Genomic DNA, 6,387 nt, shown 5'->3' on the forward strand with positions numbered 1-6,387 from the left:
TTCTTCTTCTTCTTCTTCTTCTTCTTCTTCTTCTTCTTCTTTCCCGCCTCCTCACTATGTAGTTAGCTATGGCTGGTCAGGAACATGCTATGTAGACCAGGATGCTTGCCTTTGCCTCCTCCCAAGTGCTGGGATTAGAGGGTGTGCCTACCTGGTCTTTCATCTGGCTTCCTTATTCATCCTTAGTTTTGGTTAACCCTCTCCCTAACCTCCCTTTCCTTCCCTTTTTTATCTTTTTAAAGTGTATTATGTCTTTGAGTACATGTATGTGCACCATCTATGTGCAAGAGCCTGCAGAGGTCAGCAGAGGCATCAGAGCCCCTGGAACTGGAGTTATGGTGGTTGGAGCCACCATGTGGGTAGTAAGAACCAAATCTGGGTTCTCCGAAAGAGCAGTAAGTGCTCTTAACGGCTGAGCCATCTCTCCAGCCCCTCTCCTTTACCCCACCATCCCCTGCCACCATCCCCTGCCACCATACCAATCCCTCCCTCTGCTCTCATCGCCCATGTGTTTCCTTGCTCCCTGCAGTCCTTTCTTACTGAGTGTCTATAGGAGGGTGGGGTAGCAGCGTGGGAAGGCTTTACCCGCACCTGAGGTGTAGGCAGACTGATGTGGGGGAGCGACCCAAGGATGAGGCTGGTAAGAAATAGGCCAGCTTTCTCATCAGCGTCCCTTTCCCTGGGTCACTGTCCTCCATGGGGACAGCCATCCTGCGTCTACACTCCACTGGCTTCATTTGAGAAAGGGTGGAGACAAGCATGCCTTCAAGGCTCTAGGCTGCAGGGATGGGGTCTCTGCCGCTGCTCCCCAGGGGTGCACTCAGGAAGCTGGGTCAGGGTAGAAGGTGACAGGTAGTACTCTGGTACTTTACAGGGCAGGTCACAGATCAGGCTGCATTGACCAAGGACTTTCCAAGCCCAGACTTTCAACTAAGAATGAGTACAACCAAGGGCCTGGGTTGCCTCTGGATGCTGGAGTCCCCGGAGCAACACAGTTGACAGCTCAGGGTTGAGCTGGAGCAATGGAGAGGCTCATTCTCTCCTTTTTCAGTAGGTAGGTTAGCGTGCAGGAGTGTCTGAGTGGGCAGGAGATAGGACTGATGGGGCACCTGTCCTAGAAGGTAAGCCTTGCCAGAAGAGCGAGCACACGAGCCCTGCCCAGTCTGGCTGTCCTCGCCAGGGAAGCAGGTTAGTGTGATGTTTGGGACCACATGGCAGGTCTTGGTGGTGGGCGGCTGCTGTGGAGCTCCTCTCTCAGGTACTGTGCCCTTGAAGTTCAGAACAGTCGTGATTGCCTGCAGGAGACCCTCATAAGACTTCCCTGTGGAAGGAGGGGAGGGCTGGCAACTGAGCTCGGGCAGTGGTGCACCGTAGAGATGTACCGGTACCGTTTGCTGGGGGAGGGGGAATATGACGCAGCTGCCTGTAGACAGTTCATGCTCTGGTAAGGAACCCTGCTTAAACCCACTGCTTCCCCATGCTAGGCTTGGGGAGCATCTTTTTATTTCTGCTGGTGCTCTGTCTGGTTGAGTGCTTGTTGTTCACAGTTTCCCAGGAACACTCATCTTTGGTTCGGCCATGTTCCTGTTTGGCTAAGCTTGGAGAAGCAGGTACATTGTCCCCGCTGTGGTGATATGGCGTACACAGAAGCTGCTGCACTTTCAGATGGAGTGTCCATGGACGAGGCTCTCCCAGGGAGCTGTCCTCTTTGGTTTGGTACATTCTTCCATGAATGGGGTCTGTCACATTAATTCGAGGGATGCTGGAAGTCACACATATGAAATGGGACTGTAACCAGGCTGTGATGGCTCTCGTTTGGCCTTTGCAGTGGGTGACAAGATATCCATTGGAGGTTCAGCTCTCTGCTCAGAAAGAGCTTGCCCATGTTAAGGGCCAAATGACAGTGAAAATGCTGTCCTCACAGGGCCACCAAAATTAACAGGAAAGGGGAAGGGGACGAGATGAGATGGGAGTGTGGGCTTATCATTTCTTATGGTGTGTGCCTGGAGGGAGGCTGTGGCACAAATTACATCTGTTCTTAAGAGCACAGATCCTAAACCTCGGAATCCACAGGAGTAATCAGAGAGGGAGGAGAGGTGGGATAGATAGAGACTCATCAGGGCTGACTTTTAATCTAGAAGTAATAATCCCATGCTTCAGTGTGTTGATGGAAGCCTCAATAAGGCCCTATTGAGGAAAGTATACAAACTGGGGGTAAAGTTGCCTCTGAACTTTGTGAGCTGCAAAGCTTTTGTTGGTTGTTTTATTATGTATTTATTTATTTATTTATTTTTAAGGATTTTTTAAAGAATTATTTATTTTATTAATTTTATTTTATTTTTTAAAGGTTTGTTTATTTATTATATGTAAGTACACTGTAGCTGTCTTCAGACACTCCAGAAGAGGGCGCCAGATCTCGTTACAGATGGTTGTAAGCCACCATGTGGTTGCTGGGATTTGAACTCAGGACCTTCCGAAGACCAGTCAGTGCTCTTACCCACTGAGCCATCTCTCCTGCCCAAGATTTATTTATTTTAATTCAGTACAAAGTATCTATCTTCAGACACACCAGAAGAGAGCATAGGATCCTATTACAGATGGTTGTGAGCCACCATGTGGTTGCTGGGAATTAAACTCAAGACCTCTGGAAGGAGAGTCACTGCTCTTAACTGTTGAGCCATTTGTCCAGACTGGTTGTTTTTATTTAAAGCTTTTAAAAAATTAGGTGTCAATTGAGGGCCCTGAAGGGGATTGGAACTCCACAGGAAGACCAACAGAGTCAACTAACCTGCACCCTTGATGGCTTCAGAGACTGAACCAAAGAGCATACACAGACTGGATCCAGCACCACCCACCTCCCATGTGCAGCTTGGTCTTCATGTATGTCCCAAACAACTGGAGCAGGGATTGCCTCCAAAGCGGTTTCCTGTCTGTGGAATACATTCTTCTAGCTGGAATACCTGGTCTATCCTCAGTGGGGGAGGATGAACCTAGCCCCAAAGACACTTGATGTGCCAGGGTGAGGGGGATACCCAGGAGGGCCTCCACCCTTTCAGAGAAGGGCAAGGGGGAGCGGGAGGAGGAATTGTGGGAGGGGAACTAGGAGCAGGGACAATGATTGGGATCCAAAGTGAATAAATATTTTAAAAAAGGAAAAAAATTATATGTCTGTGCGTGGGAATGTGCACATGAACACAGGGGCCCACAGAGTCCTGAAGGTGCCACATCCCCTGGAGCTCGAGTTACAGGCAGTTGTGAGCTCTCTAGTGTAGGTGCTAGGAACCAAGGTTGAGTCCTATGCAAAAATAGTAGCAATCTCAACCACTGAGCCATCTCTCTCACCTGTTTCTGTTTACTTTGAATTTTCTAAAAATGTATTTTTTATGTATGGCTGCTTTGTCTGCATGTATGTGTGTGTACTACATACTTGCCTGCTGCACACAGAGGTCAGGAGAGGGAGGTCACAGCTTCTGGGACTGGAATTACAGTTGTGAACTCCATGTGAATGCTGGGAATCAAACCTGGCTCTTCTGGAAGAACAGCCAGTGTTCTTAATCACTAAGCCATCTCTCCCAGGACACTTTATTTTTCTGAGAAAGGATTGCAGGTAGTCCAGGTTGGCCTCCAACTTGCTTTGTAGCTGAGGCTAGCCTAATTTAAACTCCAGATCCTCCTGCCTCCACTTGATGGAGACTTAAAGAAATGGGAGAGTCGGGCGGTGGTGGCGCACACCTTTAATCCCAGCACTTGGGAGGTAGAGGCAGGCAGATTTCTGAGTTCGAGGCCAGCCAGAACTCACTACAAAGTGAGTTCCAGGACAGCCAGGACTATACAGAGAAACCCTGTCTCGAAAAACAACAACAGCAACAACAAAAGAAATGGGAGAGCCTCTCACTGTCTGACTTATAAGGCCACATGGGGATGCAGAGTAATTGATTGATATAAGTGCTTAAGACAAAGGCTGCATATGATCTGAGGTATTTCCTGGAGGGAGATCAGCTCCTGAAGGACTGGCCCATATAAGTTACTAGGTTCACTCAGTTGTTGCCAGCTGAGCTCTCCATGAATATCCAGGATGAGAAACTGGTGTGACAGAGGAAGCTGTGTACACTTCCATCTTGGAAGGAAGGCTGCTCGGGTTGGAGATTGTTCACCACATCCCACCAGGGCCCTTTCAGTAGCCAGCTGTGACCACTGAGGCAGCAGCAGCCATTTGGAGGTACAGTGAATCCACAGCCTCACTTGCTCTTGGTCCTAGGTTGAACCAGAAACATAAACTGAGCCTGGAAAGCCCCGAGGGGTGGAGAAATGTGCACCCCCAAGGACACCCCAGGATTAAGAGGCAGGGAGGGCTCAAGGAGAATCATATGGATGATAAAGATCTAGGTAAGGAACCATCCAGCCCTGCCTGCTGCCATGCCTAAGCATGCTCATATTTCTGATTTATGTGTTTTCTCCATGAGCATGTACTTCTGTGTTTGTTTTGTTCTGTTTTGTTTTCTGTATTGAGAAAGAATGCATGGAGTTGGATGGGTGGGGAGGACCTGAAAGGTGATGAGGGGAAACCATGATGAGAATATATTGTATGAAAAAAACTATTAGTTATTCTAATGCCTTGTCCCCCAGCCCTCAAACTTCATTATACAGTGGCAACCTCCGAGTCTTTTACAAGTTTAGGGAAGCACCTGAAATAACTTGCTAGGATGAAAAGTAAGTTTATCCAGGGTGTAGGGTCTTGGCACCACTGCAGAGTTCTTGGAAATTCTATGGCTAAGGCACAGATAATACCCAAGAAGGTGACAGAAAACCCTACAACAGCCGGTGTTAAATGTAAAAACAGTTAAGGAGTTTAAATGAGGAAGTACTGTGTGGTGGGAAAAGGCACATTCAGATGCTTTTGGATGAAAACCCCGGGGGCTAGGGATTTATCTTTCTACAAGTTGGTGGCAAGAGAGACCCCTGAAGCCTTACAAATCACAAAGGCAATTCTCATTGCTATTGATTGTGCATTAGAACTGGATGGTAAGTCCTTATCGCTGAAGATACCATAAACTATGCTGTAGGGCATGGGAACATCTGGCAACGGCTTGCTGGAAGGGTCCTCCCTGCTTTCTTAGCACCAAGAACTATGCAGGCTTCTGACACATTGCTGTCAATGGTGCTTCTCAACCATGTACACAGGCAGCATGTTGGCATCAGCCTGCTAAGCCAGATGTGCTGAGTGGTCCATGCGTTATAAGCGCAGCCAATTGCTTTCTAGTTGGATTGAAGGTCATTTATTACAAGACAAAACTTTGTGGCTGGCGAAATTCTAGCCCCTAGTGGGCATGTTACCACTGCTGAGATGATTGTTATGTAGCCCTTGGTGAGAGAAGCTTCTCTCTGCAGTGGGCGGTGCTTACTGCAGAGATTAATAATTGGCCAAAGTACTGAGAATAAGTGACTATTGCTATGGCCTACTAGCATAATGCTCCCCCAAAGAGGAGATGGGAAAAACTTATAAGAGCTGAAGAAAGGGGTAAGTTACTGTGGAACCCCGTTCAGGCATGATATGACTAACCAGTACTGTCTTGAACCCAGAGTGGCTGTGATTAATTACACAAGACCATCTCAAAGCTGAATCCACCAACATTACCTCATGGGAGCAGGCAGCAAGAGACTTCCCCTCCCCGAGGGTAGCAAGAGGTTAACAGTGCTGAGGTGGCATTGTTCTTGGGTAGCACAACTTCCTGTAAGTAGTCCATGTTCCTTGGGTGAATTGTTTCTTTAGTCTCTTGTGAGTCCCCTTCCTGGGTGTCTCCACAGAATACATGCAATACTGCCCAGTCCTCTTCTATCCATGCAACACAGTCATCCCTGCTGCTCCAGTGGCATGAAGGAGGAAACTCAAACGAAACAACAATCCCTTTCTTGGATCAAAGGGGACATAGCATCAGCTGGCAAGGACTCAACACCACCGGCAGGAAGGTGGCAGGGACACTAGCAGGCCACAGTAGGCAGAATGAAGGGAAGGGACCACAGCCAGGCATATGGCTTCAGCGCAGGACTCCTGCCCAGAAGAGCTTTACAACCTGACACACTGGCCAGGAACACACTTGATGTCATCATTTTTATTCACTTTCTCTTTTTGAAAATAAGGGTAAATATACAATATATATTTTCATTTATATGTATTAGATATAATTACTGCAGGGTCAGTTATTATCCCTAGCTACCAGAAGCAGTTTGTAGAGGGAAAGAAATGTGCATGACTGCCAAAAGCAGAATCTCTTTATTATCAAACAGCAGCGACAGGACAACCCATCACTGTCACACACAGGGACAGGGAGCCAGGGGAGCCAGCGGATGCTAGAGAACCCATAGGAGCCTCACACTGGAAGCATTTCC

Source organism: Mastomys coucha, unplaced genomic scaffold, assembly GCF_008632895.1.
Source record: "Mastomys coucha isolate ucsf_1 unplaced genomic scaffold, UCSF_Mcou_1 pScaffold22, whole genome shotgun sequence".
In the NCBI taxonomy this organism is placed as follows: Eukaryota; Metazoa; Chordata; class Mammalia; order Rodentia; family Muridae; genus Mastomys; species Mastomys coucha.